At 39.1% G+C, this 15146-nt stretch overlaps 1 pseudogene; it reads left to right on the forward strand.

Annotated features, from left to right (window-relative positions):
- Positions 1-328: 328 nt before the first annotated feature.
- The window catches only part of LOC132070674 (centromere protein J-like), a 40908-nt pseudogene continuing 26090 nt past the window's right edge, over positions 329-15146 (forward strand).

Here is a 15146-nt window from a genome sequence, read left to right on the forward strand (position 1 = left end):
GCCAGCCCCTCATAATGGTGAGGGACCCAGGCAAGCTGGAAATGGTGGTGTGGGACAGCTGCCTCAGGCAGGAGCAGCACAGCTTTTGGATTGTGTGAGGGTAAAATGTTCACTGGAAATGACATTGAACAGTAGAAAATGTACCCAGCTAATCCCCAATGCATATGGGAGAGAAGTCCTGCTGAGTGAAGAGCAGCATGGTACACATGTGGGAATAAAACAGCACTTGGAGCACAAATTTTGCTGGTGCCACGTCCTTGCCAAATGTGCTGCTTGAGGTGCAGCCAAAATCTTGATTGCCATGAATGAGTGCTCTGTCCCTGGAAAGATGAGGGTAGAGGACAGGGTGGATTCCTGTGATGATTTAACATGTCTGGTTGCCAAGGGTCCACCAAAGCCTCTCTATCACTCCCCTCCTCAACTGGACAGGGGAGACAAAATGTAAAGAAATGCTCATGAGTTCGTATAACAGCAGGGAGAGATCACTCACTGATTGCTATCATGGTACTTGGAGAAGTTAATTGGATTTATTACCAGTCAAAATTAGAGTAAGATAATGAAACATACAACAGATCTTAAAAATACCTTGCCCCCACTCATCTTCCTCACCAGACCTAACTTTTTTCCTGATGCTTTACCTCCCTCCCCACAGCTAGCAGGGACACGGGAATGGGGATTAGAGGTAGTTCATCACATGTTTCTGCCTTTGCTTCCTCCTCGGGAAGAGGAGTCATTCCCCTGCCCTAGCCTGGAGTCCCTCACACAGAAGACAGTCTTCCATGAATTCCTTCAGCATGAGTTCTCTCCATGGGCTGCAGTTCTTCACAAATGGCTTCAGTATGTGTCCTTTTCTATGGTTTGCAGTTCTTCAAGAAAAGGCTGCTCCAGCATGGGTTCCCTGTGAGGTCACTAGTCCTGCCAGGAAACCAGATCTCATAGACTCCTTTCTCCACAGGGCCAGAGGCCCTGCCGGGAGCCTGCTCCAGCCTGGGCTTCCAGAGTCACAAAGTCACAACTTTTTTTCAAGCATCACAGAGTCACAAAGTCACAACTTTTTTTCAAGCATCAACCTGCTCTCATGTGGGGCTCCCCCAGGGTCTACAGGTGAATCTCTGAGCCCCTGTGGAACTCTGAAGGCTTCAGGGAGACAGCCTGCCTGACCATGGACTTCATCATGAGCTGCAAATATCTCTTCTCTGGTGCCTGGAGCACTTTCTCCCCCTCCTTCTTTGCTGGCCTTGGTGTCTGCAGTGTTGGTTCTCTCACATATTCTCACTTCTGTCTTCTCTGTCTGCAATTAATTCTGTACCAATAACTTTTCCTATTTAGCATTACTATCATGGCTGATGGGCTCAGCCTTGGCTGGAAGTGGGTCCATCTTGGAGGAGCTGGCTGACATTGGTTTGGTTGGATATGGGAAAACTTCTAGCAGTTTCTCAGAGTAGCCACGCTTAATGCTCCTGCACTACCAAAACCTGACCACACAAACTCAATACATCTCCCAAGGGGCTGCTGTGCAGAGAGAACCACTGCTCCAGCCTTTTTACATACATTTTGAGAGTAACTACAGGATGGAAGGGTAGAAATTTAATTTATATGTAATACCTTCTTGATATTTTTGTGAAATCTACCATAAGGCAAAAGAGAAAGACCAGTTCAGAGAAAAAGCAGTGGAAGAGAAGGATTACTTTGCTCAATGTCCAGAAGGAGATGGCCATAGCAGCAGGCTGGCCAGTGGATGTGGCTAGTGGGCTCTCAGATATTCCATCATGCCTTTGGTGGCCATGTCAGCAGAACCAGCTCATAAGCTGGGGCTGATATTGTAGTTTAGGGCATGAAAAGAGCACAGATTTAGAGGAGCCTGGGAACTTGATGTTCCTTTTAATGCTTATAGAGCAACATTTCAAAGCTTACAATGCACACTGCATTTTATTATGATTTTCTCTGTGCTGTTTTAGCTGTGTATGACAAACATATGGAAAGATTTTCATTGCAGTTACTCCATCTGGGATTTTTAGGGAAGATAAGACTTGCTTTTGTGCAGGTTCTTGTTTCCTGCCACATCTAAAGAGAGAAGGACATATGCAGAGTTGCACCATGTTTTGCACAAAGAAGATGTGGCTGACAAGCTTTGAGAAGCTGATTCATATCTTCCTCCAGCTGGGGACTGGGGCTGGGTTGTGGTATTGGCTGGACCTACAGGTCTCTCTTGTTGGCAGGTTCCATTCTGCTTTAGGTGGCCTTGCTTGATGCTTTCTGTTCTAGCAGTTTAGAAGGACATAGGTCATCAGTGCACACTGCTAAATAAAGTCAGTGCAGACAGTCTAAAGCTAAATCTGTTTTCTGATATCATTCATGAAAGTGAACCTGATTTATTATTCTTCTCCCCACAATAAATGACAACTTTCTTCACAGGGTGAAATTTAAATTTCATGTGGTCTCTTTTCTATTTACATATTGTATTTCTTAGAAGAGTGATTACTATAAATTGGTGAGCCTGCAAGAGAGTCAAAGTGGGCAGATAACTACAGAGCCACCTGTGCCTTGCTTCTAGCAAGGAAAGGCAAAGGAAAGAAAATCTAAATTATACAGCAAGGTAGATAGCATTTGGTGATGATTAGTGGAAACTGAAGGGAAACTTGAAAAAACAGTCTAGAGAAGAACATCTTTCTATGGAAGATTATTATTGATGGTTGAGTACATAACAGATATAACTGCTTTGGATCTTTGTAGGGCAATCTTGTTATTTATAATTGTGGAAATTCTGGGGAAATTTTCTTGCTACAGAGTAGCAAGAGATGGTATTTGAAGCTTTAAAAATTTGGACAAATTTGAAAAAAGAGTTTCAGATTAAGCAAAAATGATAACAGTTTCAAATCGTCAAAATAGTTTGTCTCATGAAGCATCTAAAATATTTTGACATTTCTGGTTAGTTTTCAGATACCATAACAAGTGCCAAGGAAATGATTTCACAAAACCGCTGAAAGTGGTTCCTAACCTACATTTTATGCTGCTGTCAAGTAATCAGGGTAATTCCCTCCAACTGCCTCCTATGGCAGGGGGCACCAATCCTTTGTTATGCCTTGTGAGTTAAGGCTCATAGCCTCCTTGAAAAATTTGTGCAAAGTACAGCTAAAAAAAAGGTGAAAATTTCACCATCAAATTCTCCTACACCAGTAGATCATTTTTCTCTTCTGCATGTCCTTCAGGCTGAAGAGGAAATTAAATTACAGCTCCTCTAGTGTGGATGAATGACACCAGACCTGCTGGTAATGATGTGACCACTGAGCAGTGTTGTTCTCTTCACCACTTGGAGCATAGCTCAGTTCCTTTTATGATGAGTTCCTTAAAACAATTTCTTCATTTTTGGTTGAATGAACTCCATTGCCTAATCTAAGTCAAAAAGCATCTAAGTTTTATTTACTCTAGAACACAAAATCTAGTAATTAAAAAGCTATTTTGAAGGTAAAAATTCTTATCCACCTAGTCAGGGTTGTTTTCCCTACAAAAAAACCCACTCCCTGTGCAAATTTCTAGCTGATATTCATAGTCAGTTTTCTTTGAACTGATGATATTATGTAACCCAACTGTAAATACTGATGCACCTTTCATATTTCTCATGAAATCTTCATCTTTCATTTACATTTACTCCCTTTGTGTTGGAAATATATATTGAATTATTATAAATTATGTTATCAATTTGGCCTATATATATTAGGCTCAGCTAAACAAGTCAAATTAATGTTCTTCTACCTAAAGTCTTTGGAGCTCTTATTTCATTTTACTGTAGCATTATCATTCCTGGATATTTATTAAAGTCAAGACAAATTGATGAAATAATATGTATAATATGTATTTAATGTATCTTGTTTGCAACAGCTGGACTTAATTTATGAATTTGTGATTCACTGAGGATCAGGGGAAGTAAAGAACAACAGCTTCTTCCACAAGAAGCAGTGGCTGAACACTGAAATGAAAGTTTTTTCAAAATAGAAAATAAATTATCTGTATTTCTGGCAACCACAGACAGCTGTGATGTTCAGGACAAAACATGGTAGTATTATTTCTGAAGTATTTGTGCTTAGTCCTATCTAGTGTTTAGGAATGATATAGTAAAAAGATATCTAATTATCAGAAAATTGGTCATTCTTTCATTTGTTTGTTTCTTATCCTGGATTAGATCATCCAGATACTGTTTTTATTCTGATTTCTGGTCCCATTTCTGAAAAAATTTTACAAATATATGGGGCCATTAAAGTAGTTACTACTGGAACTCTAATTGCTGTTCTTGATTTTCTTTGCTCATCTTTTTGCTATTCAGATTTTAATGCATGAATTTCTTGTAGGTATCACGACAAGTTTTGCTTCCAGTCCACGTAATTTTTTTTTTTTTGCTAGATCAAGAATGTTTTTCTAAAAACAATTTCTAGGTACTGTATTCAGTTACAGAAATACAGAATGGAAAACTAATACTAAGACACAGAAAATGTACTGTTGGGAAGAATGCATGAATTGTAAGTGTTTATGGTTGATAGTTTGATTTCTAAGAGAAACTTATTTATGAAAGGTAAAATCATCTTATTAATGTATTTCAGGTGAATTATGTATTTTAACAATCTTTCTCACAAGATTATAATAGAAAATTGTAATAACTTCCTATTTTTTTTCTGATTCAGATTAAAATTGGATTCAGCTCATAACAACAGTGGTAAAAATAGTACTGTTTGCAGTCTATGGTATTTTCAGGCCAGTGGATATATATGTTAGGTTTTCATTTCAAAAACAATTTCTTATACAAAAGAACCATATCAGCAGACATACTAATAATGAAAGCAGAGATCGAAGAACCCAATGTACTTTTTACATTGAAGTTAATTTGGCATGAGCACAGTGTTTGTTGTTGAATGTATTATGTGCTCTGGGATTTTCATAAGAACAGGGGGTTTTTAACAGACTTGCCAATGCAGAAAACACTTTCTACTTTGTTTTCATTAACCTCTTGTTCTTGTCTTAGGCTGCATGAGGCAGCATTCATTAAAAATTATTTCTAATTGCTGTTGTTCTCTCTAAACAATTTTCATCCCTCTCAAGTTTTCTATAAGTATCTGTTCATTTGTAATTTGGCTTTAAAACATGTTACTGAAGACAGACATGGAAATAATGGTATTAAGATGGATTTATTGGTTGAACTAGAGGATTTAATTCCTGTTCACTTTTTCTGTTCTTTATTTTCATAAAGGCACATATTGTTTCTTTGTAGTAATGATACAACTCTGCAAAAACTCATTAAGCTTATGCAGATAAACATAAGCATTGTGTGAAAAGTATGCTAGAGTGAGGTTCTAAAATATCTTTACCTAATTAAGAATCAAGAATCCAGCTGTCAAAGTAGTACTGCTCATGGAAATCCGTCTTGCAAAGGAAGTAGGGGTTAGTGATAAGTGACAGAAAGTCAGTTTTGTTGCCGTGAGCTGTACCCACATTATTACTGTTGTTGTCTGCTACAGCCAGTGTAGGTGCACAGGCAAAGCATTTGTGTTGGGAACTTCACTCAAGGTGAGCTTCACTCAAGATGGAAAAGTGGATGCAATGGTATGAAACAACTGAGTCAATTATGTGGTATCACTTAGTTCAGAAACAGAAAGCTGCTCCAGCTTAAAAACTGTCTGCAAATCTCTTTTGCTGTCTTGACACAAGGGTGGATACTTGGATGTATTTGGAAACCATTTGCACTTTTTAGCCCCAAACTCATCCCAGATTCAGGATTCATTTTGAGTTTAGTAGGCAGTAGGATATACAGAAGTACCAATGTTCCTTCAGTACAAACTTTTGAAATTTCACATCTAATATCATAACTTGTTGTGAGACACTGCTACTTTCTTAAGAATCCCGTAGGATTTGTTCAGAGAGTATACATTTCTTTTAGGCCTAATATTATTTTCATTGCTTCATTTTTAAAAATAATCTGTGTGCTTCAATTTTAGTTTATTTGCACACTCAGTCTGGTGCAAGATTTCCCTCTGGTGGTTACAACATGCACAAAGTGTCTGAAAGTGTAATGTCATATCTGTACTATCTTAGAGTTTTGGTATTTTACACCAAAAGAATGCACATGTAGGTCAGACCTTAAATAGATGTTATTACTTTGTAGAGGTAATCATGAATGAAGAGATTACCTCTAATATTCAAGAATATTATTCTCTTGAATGAAGAGAATAATATCACAGAGCCCAATGTAGTCACATGTTTTACTTTTTCCCCAGGTCAGATCTTTTTTCATTGTGGGCTGGAGTTGTCTTTGTGTAACAGAGGATCTGAACTCAGTTATAACAGCACACATTACCAGTTAGTTCAGCCTTCTCCATCAGATGTAAGAGTATTGTCCAGTAAGCAGAAATTAATTTTTTTCCTTATAGCAGATAGTAGTTCCTCCAGAGAATTAAATCTCTGCCCTGTTTTCTTTTTACCTGTAAATTTCTGTTCTTCTAAGACACAGCAACATATAACAAAAGGGACAAAACATTGCAGGTCGATTTCAGGCTCATTTGCTGGTAGCTCTTTGGTGAATTCCTCTTCTGTTTAGGATTAATTTATAGAAATTAACAATAGAGGAGGAAGTTTGAAATCCATTCTGAAGCTGCTTTTAATTACTATTCTCTTTTGGGGCTAAATGATAACAGTCACAGAATGGGTAAGGATGGAAGGGACCACAGTGGGTCAGCTGGTCCAGCCTCCCTGCTCATACTCAGTAAACAGTGCCTGCTTGTTTTGTCTTAGGGAGTTACTGGTTTTGCTGCACTGGCCAATAGGTAAATTGATCCTCGTTCCACCCAGAAAATTCCACATAAACTTTATTGCCAGGGATTAAGCAGAACCATTGGAAAGAATTGCACTCACCTTGTGGCTGTCCACTGCAGAGGCAAGTGTCTGTATGCGTAGAACTTTCTCTCCAGATTTATTTGTACATGGTACTCATGGCCTCTTCATAAACTCTCTGTAACCAAGCAGTGTATTTATGTATATATTTATATATGTATTTTATATTATGTATATATTTGTAGACTTGTGTAGTGCTTCCTAATTTGTGAATTTCCAGGTGTCATTTTCATCCAGCTTTTATCTCCCATAAATTTCTTTGACAGAAGTCCTAAGCATCCTGCTCTTTCATAATTATTGGCTTTGCAGGTTGTGGTGTTGTGAGGTCCTCAGGATCAGGTGAGAGATGAGAATTTGACTCCATGTTCTCAGAAGGCTGATTTATTATTTTATGATGTTATGTTATGTTATGTTTATGTTATATTATGTTATGTTCCGTTATTTGTATTGTATAATATTATATATTATATATTATATATTATATATTATATATTATATATTATATATTATATATTATATATTATATATTATATATTATATATTATATAGAAATTATATGCTAAAGAAAGAGAAAGGATACATCAGAACGCTAAACGAGTGATAATGAAAGCTCATGACTGACTCCTCAGTCTGACACAGCTGATGGTGATTGCTCATTAATTAAAAACAATTCATATGTTTGGATAATCACTCTCCAGACCATATTCCAGAGCAGCAAAACATGGAGAAGCTGAGGCTTCTCATCCTCCCGGGAGAAGAAGTCCTGGTGAAGTGATTTTTCAGAAAATATCACAGTGACAGCAGGTCACTTCAGGATCACTTCCTCTGCTAGACAGCCCCTTACTAACAGTACAACAGGGTAGATTTCATGTGGTTTGTTGACTGAGTTTTACTCTCATTATATAATCACTCATTATATTTTCTTCTTGAATATGAATGTATTTGAATACCAGAGGATTGCTAACATCTCACCATGTTAGTCTCATGGATACTAATGATGTGGCAGCTCAGCCACTGCTCCACTCTGGGACAAAAAATTGGCATCAGAAGCTTGGATAGGAAATAGGCAGTGAGAGAAATGTAATGCATATATCCAACAAGAGACCATAGGAAAAACGTAGAGTGCTTTTTCATTTCCAGAGAAAACTTTACTAGGACATGCTGACTGATCTTCTTTAGTTTCATGTAATTTGGAACATTTTCAGAATGTTGATAATATTTAACAGGTTAAACTATCCTACAATTAATGGAGGCATGGTGTAAAAATGAGGAAAAAAGAAGTTCCAAACCAAACTGATTTGGGAGTTTGCCACTGTCACAATAACTCTGCTGTGGTGAAACTTGAATGGGCAGCATGCAAGGCAACAGGAATCTCTCCATGGGAGCTTTTACAGAGGCTAAGATAAATTACATGTAATTCAAGCACCCTGGAGTATTCTAAATGGTAGACAGTAAATGAGCCGTGCTTAAGTGAGAGTAGCTCATGTCAGCTGAATTATTACACTGCATTGTGGATACTGTTACTACGTTGTTAGTACTGTACATTCAAAACTAGTAAACAAATCACAGTAACAAGTACTAATTCAGGAAGAGCAAGACCTCAAGCTGTGCTGTCACAAACAGGGGAAGTTGTGAGCTCAGTCTGAAACTGCTTATCCAAAAAGCCAGAAGAAAGTACTGGATAAGGTATTGGGTATTTTACTCAGAATAAAGCTGAGTTTGGAGGTCACACCACTGTTTCATGCTTGAGCAGGCTGTTTGGGGCAGAAAGCTGTCCAGGTGGGTGAAAAGGAGGGATTTAAAAAAAATAAAGAGAAAAATGAGTCTACGCTCTACTTTGTGGCTGCTCCTAAAGACTCCAGCTTGCTAGTTAAGCAGCTGGCAGCATCCTGCCAGGAGAGGACCTGTGATCCACTTGGAGAAAGAATAAAAAATGTTAGTAAGGCCAATGTTAAAGTGCTCACACTTTGCAGAAAAATGTTGCAGCAGGCCAAGTTCAACCTTGCTGCTCAGGGGTGATGAACAGTATCACTCCACCACACAGGAAGGGCTCCAGTGATGCTCCTCTTGACTTCAGTGGCATGATGGATGTTCTAGTAGTAAATATTGAGACAAATAACACATGCAGAACTGGTCATAGGTTAGAAATAATTTGCCACACTTTGATGTCAGTAGTCACAGTATCACAGTAATAAATGTTATCAGTTATCAAAGAGTGGCTTTCAAATGCACCAGCCACTGTGGTCACATGGAGCTAATAACAACTTTATACAAATAAATATCTGTGTTCCTCACCTTAAATAAATTGTGATTTCTTATTATGTAATCAAAAAATGCATATTGTATAAGAAGACTGAATCTCAAAACCTTACAAATATATCACAAACCCATTAATAACTTCAAAAAGCATGACCAGTCTATACACTTTCTAAATGTATTTGTCAGTCCATCTCTTATGACAAAAGACTTGAAGATTATAATTAAATCCTAAATTTAATTAATTCTAGGAACCATCTGGAACTCCCTTTTGTTTAGTTGATACCAGTCTTGCTTTTCAATAAAATCACTGTGAGGTGTGACGTGCTAGATATTGCTCTGCTATTACTGATAGCTCTGTTTTTCTCTATAAAAGCAGTTGGCTAGCTAAGTATTATTGGAAATTATTCAGTACTATTAAGAGAAAATATTTAATGGGATTTTTGTATTTGTGCATTGTGTCAGTATTTTTCATTGTGTCAGATTAGACATTTCCCACAGCAGACACAAGTTAATGAAAATTAATGCCAGACTTCTTCAGTTTTATGTTATTGTTGAGTTTTATATTGTATGAGATTATAGAATGGGTTGGGTAGGAAGGGACCTTAAAGTTCTAAACCTCCTGCCATGGGCTGGGATGCCACCCACCAGAGCAGGTTTCTCAAATTTGCATCCTACTTGGCCCTGAACTCTTCCAGGAATGGGGCATCCATAGCTTTTCTGGGCAACCTGTCCCAGTGCCTCACCAAACTTAAAAGTAAATTATTTCTTCCTAATATCTAACCTAAACTTTTAAAACCCTTTTATCTTAAAGCAAATTCCCCTTGTCCATCACTATGTGCCCTTGTCCCCCTCCAGCTGTCATGCAGGCTCCTTTGAGGTACTGGAAGGCTGCTGTAAGGAGCCTTCTCCAGGCTGAACAGCCCCATCCCTGTCATTCTGACTTCACAGTAATCATCTTTGTGGCCCTTCTCTGGACTTGCTCCAACACTCCATGCACATCCATGTTTATGAAGGGCAATATAACACATGAAGCTGTTGCGTACTTATTTACATAAGTAGATAAAATAAAAAAAAATGTAATTTTGTTTTGGGGTTCTATGATATCAACACAGAAGGATCAAGACCTGTGCCTGGATTGTTAGGTATCAGAGCAGTGAAGGTGAAGATGAAGAATGATAAATCATTTATCAGATTTTTGGAGAATGCAGTGATTGCAGGATAAGTCCAGCACTTCAATGCTTGTTGAATATTTTATATTCTGTGCTACTTAGAAGAAAATTGCCACTACTGATTTATGTCTTTTTTTTTTCTGTTCATCTATATGCCTTAAGTTTATGGCTGCTACTTCACTGTTAATAATATGACTTTAAAAAGAAAAAGAGCAATTTACAAATCATAATTTCTCATTGCTGTCTCCAGTAGGGAGAAACTTGTGCAACTGCTACTTCTCCTAAAACTCCTTCAGAGAGTGGAATGGGAAGGGGATTCCTGTGGGTGTCCCTGTCACTTCTTTTTCAGGGCTATGAGTCTGGCTGTGAAGCTTCTGCTGGGGTCTGCAGGCCTTGGTACATGGGGTTAACTTCCTAATGCTGTTTTGGGGACCTGATTAATACTGTTAGGGCTTTCAAATAGATTTATACTTTTTTTTTTTTTCAGGGGAATTTGTGAGGTTTTAGCAGCATTAAAAGAACAGGCATTCATGGACATACTGACCTGGTTAACACTTGCAGTTAACACATCAAATGTTTTAAAATCACCAGGGTGGAAGGCCTGTGAAAGTGTAAAGTATTTTTCTTATTTACTTTGTCTAATATTTATTAGGCAACTGCCTGAGATAAAACAGGTTGCTCTTTGTGATAGTTTTTAAATGAAAAATGTCTGTTAAAGCAGAGATTCCCCACAAACACTTCATAAGGCAATCATCATCTTGTACCACTGTTCCTTGCTTGCTCCTGCTGGCTGCCAAGGTAGTGGTGCCAAGTACCATTTCAGTACCATGCAGAAGTGGCACTTCTGCCTCACAGGGAGCACTTTGACTTATTTGGCCATATTTGCTGAGGAACTTCTGTGTTGCCAGGAGCAGGAGTGGCTTCATGTGGTTTTGACTGAGAGGTGCAGACCAGGAAGAACTGCAGGGATCAGGGTTTTAGAGAACTTCTGTTTATTCAATAACTCCCTGACAACCAGCAACAATGAGAAAGCAAACATTGAAAAGGTTCATCATAGAGCCGGTTTTTGTGCTCAGTTTCTTTTACAAACTAAGGTCAGCCACTAGCCTAGGCAGTTACCAGCCTAAACAATTTCTTAGGTATGAAATCTCATGTGTTAAGAGTACATCCCCTGCTTTCCTGAACTTAAAATACATTAAATGGATGAAGAAGGTAAATTATGATGGACTGTTACTGGAATTTCTTTTATTTTTGCTGGAATAAAAGCTGAGTGTCACATTTGCCACTCAGACAGCTCCCTGTCAATGTCAAGGTTGGAATATCTTTTCCTTGACGATGATGTCTAGAAATTGCCTCACAAAATCCAGATTGTCATAATGCCTTACCTGAGGCGCCTAAAGAGAAGTACTTTTTGAGAGAGACCCTTGGCAAATGTTCCCTCTTTCCAGATCCCATCGTTCTTAATCTTGAGATTATATTTCCTTCATTTACACTTTGGAGAAATCAGGACCAGGACATGGAGTTTCCATGCACCTGGTACAAAATGTGATGTCAGTGTGACAAGCCATGAACAGGCTTTTTATTTGTACCTTATTGCACACCATAACCTTTATGCTGGCAGCTGACAACTGCTCACCATTTGAACTTGGAGCCTTTGAGCTGTTTAGTGGTTTTTTTTGTGGGCATGTGTTGTTTTCTATACTTAAAAAAAAAAAAGTAAAAATACCCAAAACAAAACAAACATCAAAATTCCCCCCAAAATCACAACCAACTTGCGCACACTTTCTGGAGTCTGATGATATTCTGCATTCAGCCTGGGCTAAAAGAAAACCTCTCTTGGATAAAGAAAATAAACCACAGGTTTTGCTGTATCAGTATGACACATTTGTTCATAGAGACTTTTGTCACACTTTCCTAGAATGGATTTTGGAAGCAAGAGCATGGAAGCAGACACTTTTAAGGAGGAAGATCATCCATCACAGCAGACTGCCAGTGATCTGACAAGCAGGGTACCATCTTCCAGTATGACTGAGAGGATTTTATCTTCTTTATACCCAGGTTGGGTTGAGAGTATGAGTCCTCCAGCAAGAGCTTTTTAGAATTGAAAATCTATATTTTTTTCAAAGTTCTTCCCGTGTTCTAATCATAAAGGGTGTGACTAAGTCATCTCAGACAGACGTGTCTTTTGTTGTTCCCCCATGCACATATAAAAATACTTCATAGCACATCTAGTTTGACCAGTTTGGATAGAATAATTCATAATCAAAATTCTATTTATTTCAGTTGTGACATGAGGAACATCTTCTTGCAAAGGTGCACTCAAGAAAATAGACATAACTTTAGGCACAATTAAAGGTAACAATAAAAACTAAGAGTTTATGGCCATCCCCTTGTCCTCTATCCTGGAAACTCTTGGAGCTAGCACTTTTTCAGGGAAATATGACCTTACATTATTACTTTCATAAAATAAAATGAAATTTTAGCAAGTTTCATCTACCTCACTAATGAGTATAATACCTGATGCTAGCTAACAAAATAAAAGGGGCTTTGTTTCATTTCTTCTCAGCCTCATGGGTTCAGAGAACCTTCTGTGGGAATGACAAAATATTGGGCTGGATAAACAATGGACAAGCAGATCATTGCTGCATTGGGGAGTTCATGCCAAACGAGAGCAGTTCAGAAATCCCAGGACAGCACGTGCAGCTTTCAGGCCCAGCTAGGCAAAAAGTGCTGGAAAGGAAATCTGAACCTAAGTCTATTGTGCAACTCCTGTGAATCTTTGCCTTTGATGGTGATTCTAACTGATTTTATTGCAGGTCAGGGGAAGGTGCTTGGGTTTTATGGTGGCTTGTAATAAAAGCTTTTAAAGTACTGTAAACTTGATTGTTTTGGTTTTTTTACTTCTCAAATCACAGTCATCCTGCCTCTTATATTGAGAGAAGTTGCATTGTGTAGATAAAAATGGAGAAGTCATTAAACTTGTGAAGCTAAGTTATATGAAGCAAGGAATATGTTATATTTAGGAGGAAAAGCATAAATAGGATGTGGCTATAGCTTCCAAAGGTATGAGAACATGTTTCTGTAGCTAAGAAGGCCTTCTCTCTGTCAGCAAGCTTGGTTTTTCTCACACTGATATATAGTTGCATCACTGAGAATTAAAACAATGTAAGCTGCTACTTGGCATCTTCTCTTGGCAACACTTTGCCAGCCTTGTCTTCTGTGGGAAAATACCAAAGGGTAAGAAAGAATAAAAGAGCAATTTGCAAGAAATCAAAAGTTTATTTCAAAATGGGGGGAAGAGGAGCATAAAGAAGTTGGAATAAACAGCTTAAAAGGGAAGAGAATATAAATGTTATCCAGACAGAGATTCCTGGATTTCTTTGAACTTCTATAGTGAAACCTGACTGTGATACCACAAGCCACTCCCACAGTACAATTGAAATTTTAATCTCATATTCTTCAAGCTAGCTCAGGTACTCTCACTGAAAGAGTCAGGTCTCCTCCTTGTCCTTGGAGCTATTATTTTCTTTCTGATTTACACTGAACTTGGATCCATTGTCCAGTGAAGAGTACAGCAGAGCTTCAGAAATACTTCTGACAATATTTCTGAATCCCCAGGTGAGGGGAATTGGGAGGTAGCCTGTGCATGGATGAATCACTGAATCACAGAATGACAGATCCACAGAACAGTTGGGGTTGAATCCCTTACCAAGGCAGGGTCACTTTAAGCAGGTGACGCAGGAACTCAACCAGATGGCTTTTGAACCCCTCCGGAGAGGGAGATCCCACGACCTCCCTGGGTAGCTTGTTCCAGTGTTCTGCCATGCTTAGTCTAAAGAAATGTTAAGGTGGAACTTCTTGTGTCCATTACTCCCTGTCCTGAATCTGGACACCACAAAAAAAAAAAAAAAAAAGAGTCTGGCACCATCCTCTTGGCACCTGCCTTAAAGATACTTGTATGTATTGGTGAGGCCCCCTCTCAGTCTTCTCCAGACTAAACAGGCCCAGCTCCTGCAGTCTCTCCTCATAAGAGAGATGCTCCAGACCTCTCATCACCTTTGTGGCCACCCTGCTGCACCCTCACCAGTTAATCCTTGTTTTTCTTAAACTGTGGAGGCCAGAATTGCACACAATACCCCAGATGTGGCCTCAGTAGGGCTGGACCTGCTGACACTGTTCCTGATGCACCCCAGGATCTCTCAGGCTCTCCTGGCCACAAGGGCACTGGTGGCTCATGGTCAGCTTGCCTTCCACCAATACCCACAGGCCCTGTTCAGCAGAGCTGCTCCCTAGGAGCTCAGTCCCCAGCCTGTGCTGGCATTTGGTGTTGTTCCTCCCCAGGTGCAGGACTCTGCACTTGTCCTTGTTGAACCCCATTAGGTTTTTCTCTGTCCAACTCTCCGGCCTACTAAGGTCCCACTGAATGGCAACACAGCCTTCAGGTGGATCAGCCATTCCCCTAGTTTGGTATCAACAGCAAACTTGCTTAGGGTGCTTCCTATCCCTTCATCCAGGCTGTTGACAAACAGGTGGAATAAGACTGGACAGCAGGAAGCTGACAGCAAGAGAACAATAGGACAGGAGGAGGTATGACTGCTTTTTATGAACAGCAGTGCTAACTTCAACCTGCCTCGTGTGTAAAACTGAGGCTTGAAAAGGCAGAGGCATTATAATATCAGGGTAACTTCCAGCTAGATCTGGTCAGTGCACTGTCTTTGAAATATGCATCAGTAGAATTTGCGTTTAGGGAACTTGTTATCTTATTGCAAAACTTACATACCTTTGTGGTGATTTCTCATGGTCACCTCCTCACAGCACAACCAACAAACTCCAGCTCTCCTC

Source organism: Ammospiza nelsoni, chromosome 3, assembly GCF_027579445.1.
Source record: "Ammospiza nelsoni isolate bAmmNel1 chromosome 3, bAmmNel1.pri, whole genome shotgun sequence".
Classification (NCBI taxonomy): Eukaryota; Metazoa; Chordata; class Aves; order Passeriformes; family Passerellidae; genus Ammospiza; species Ammospiza nelsoni.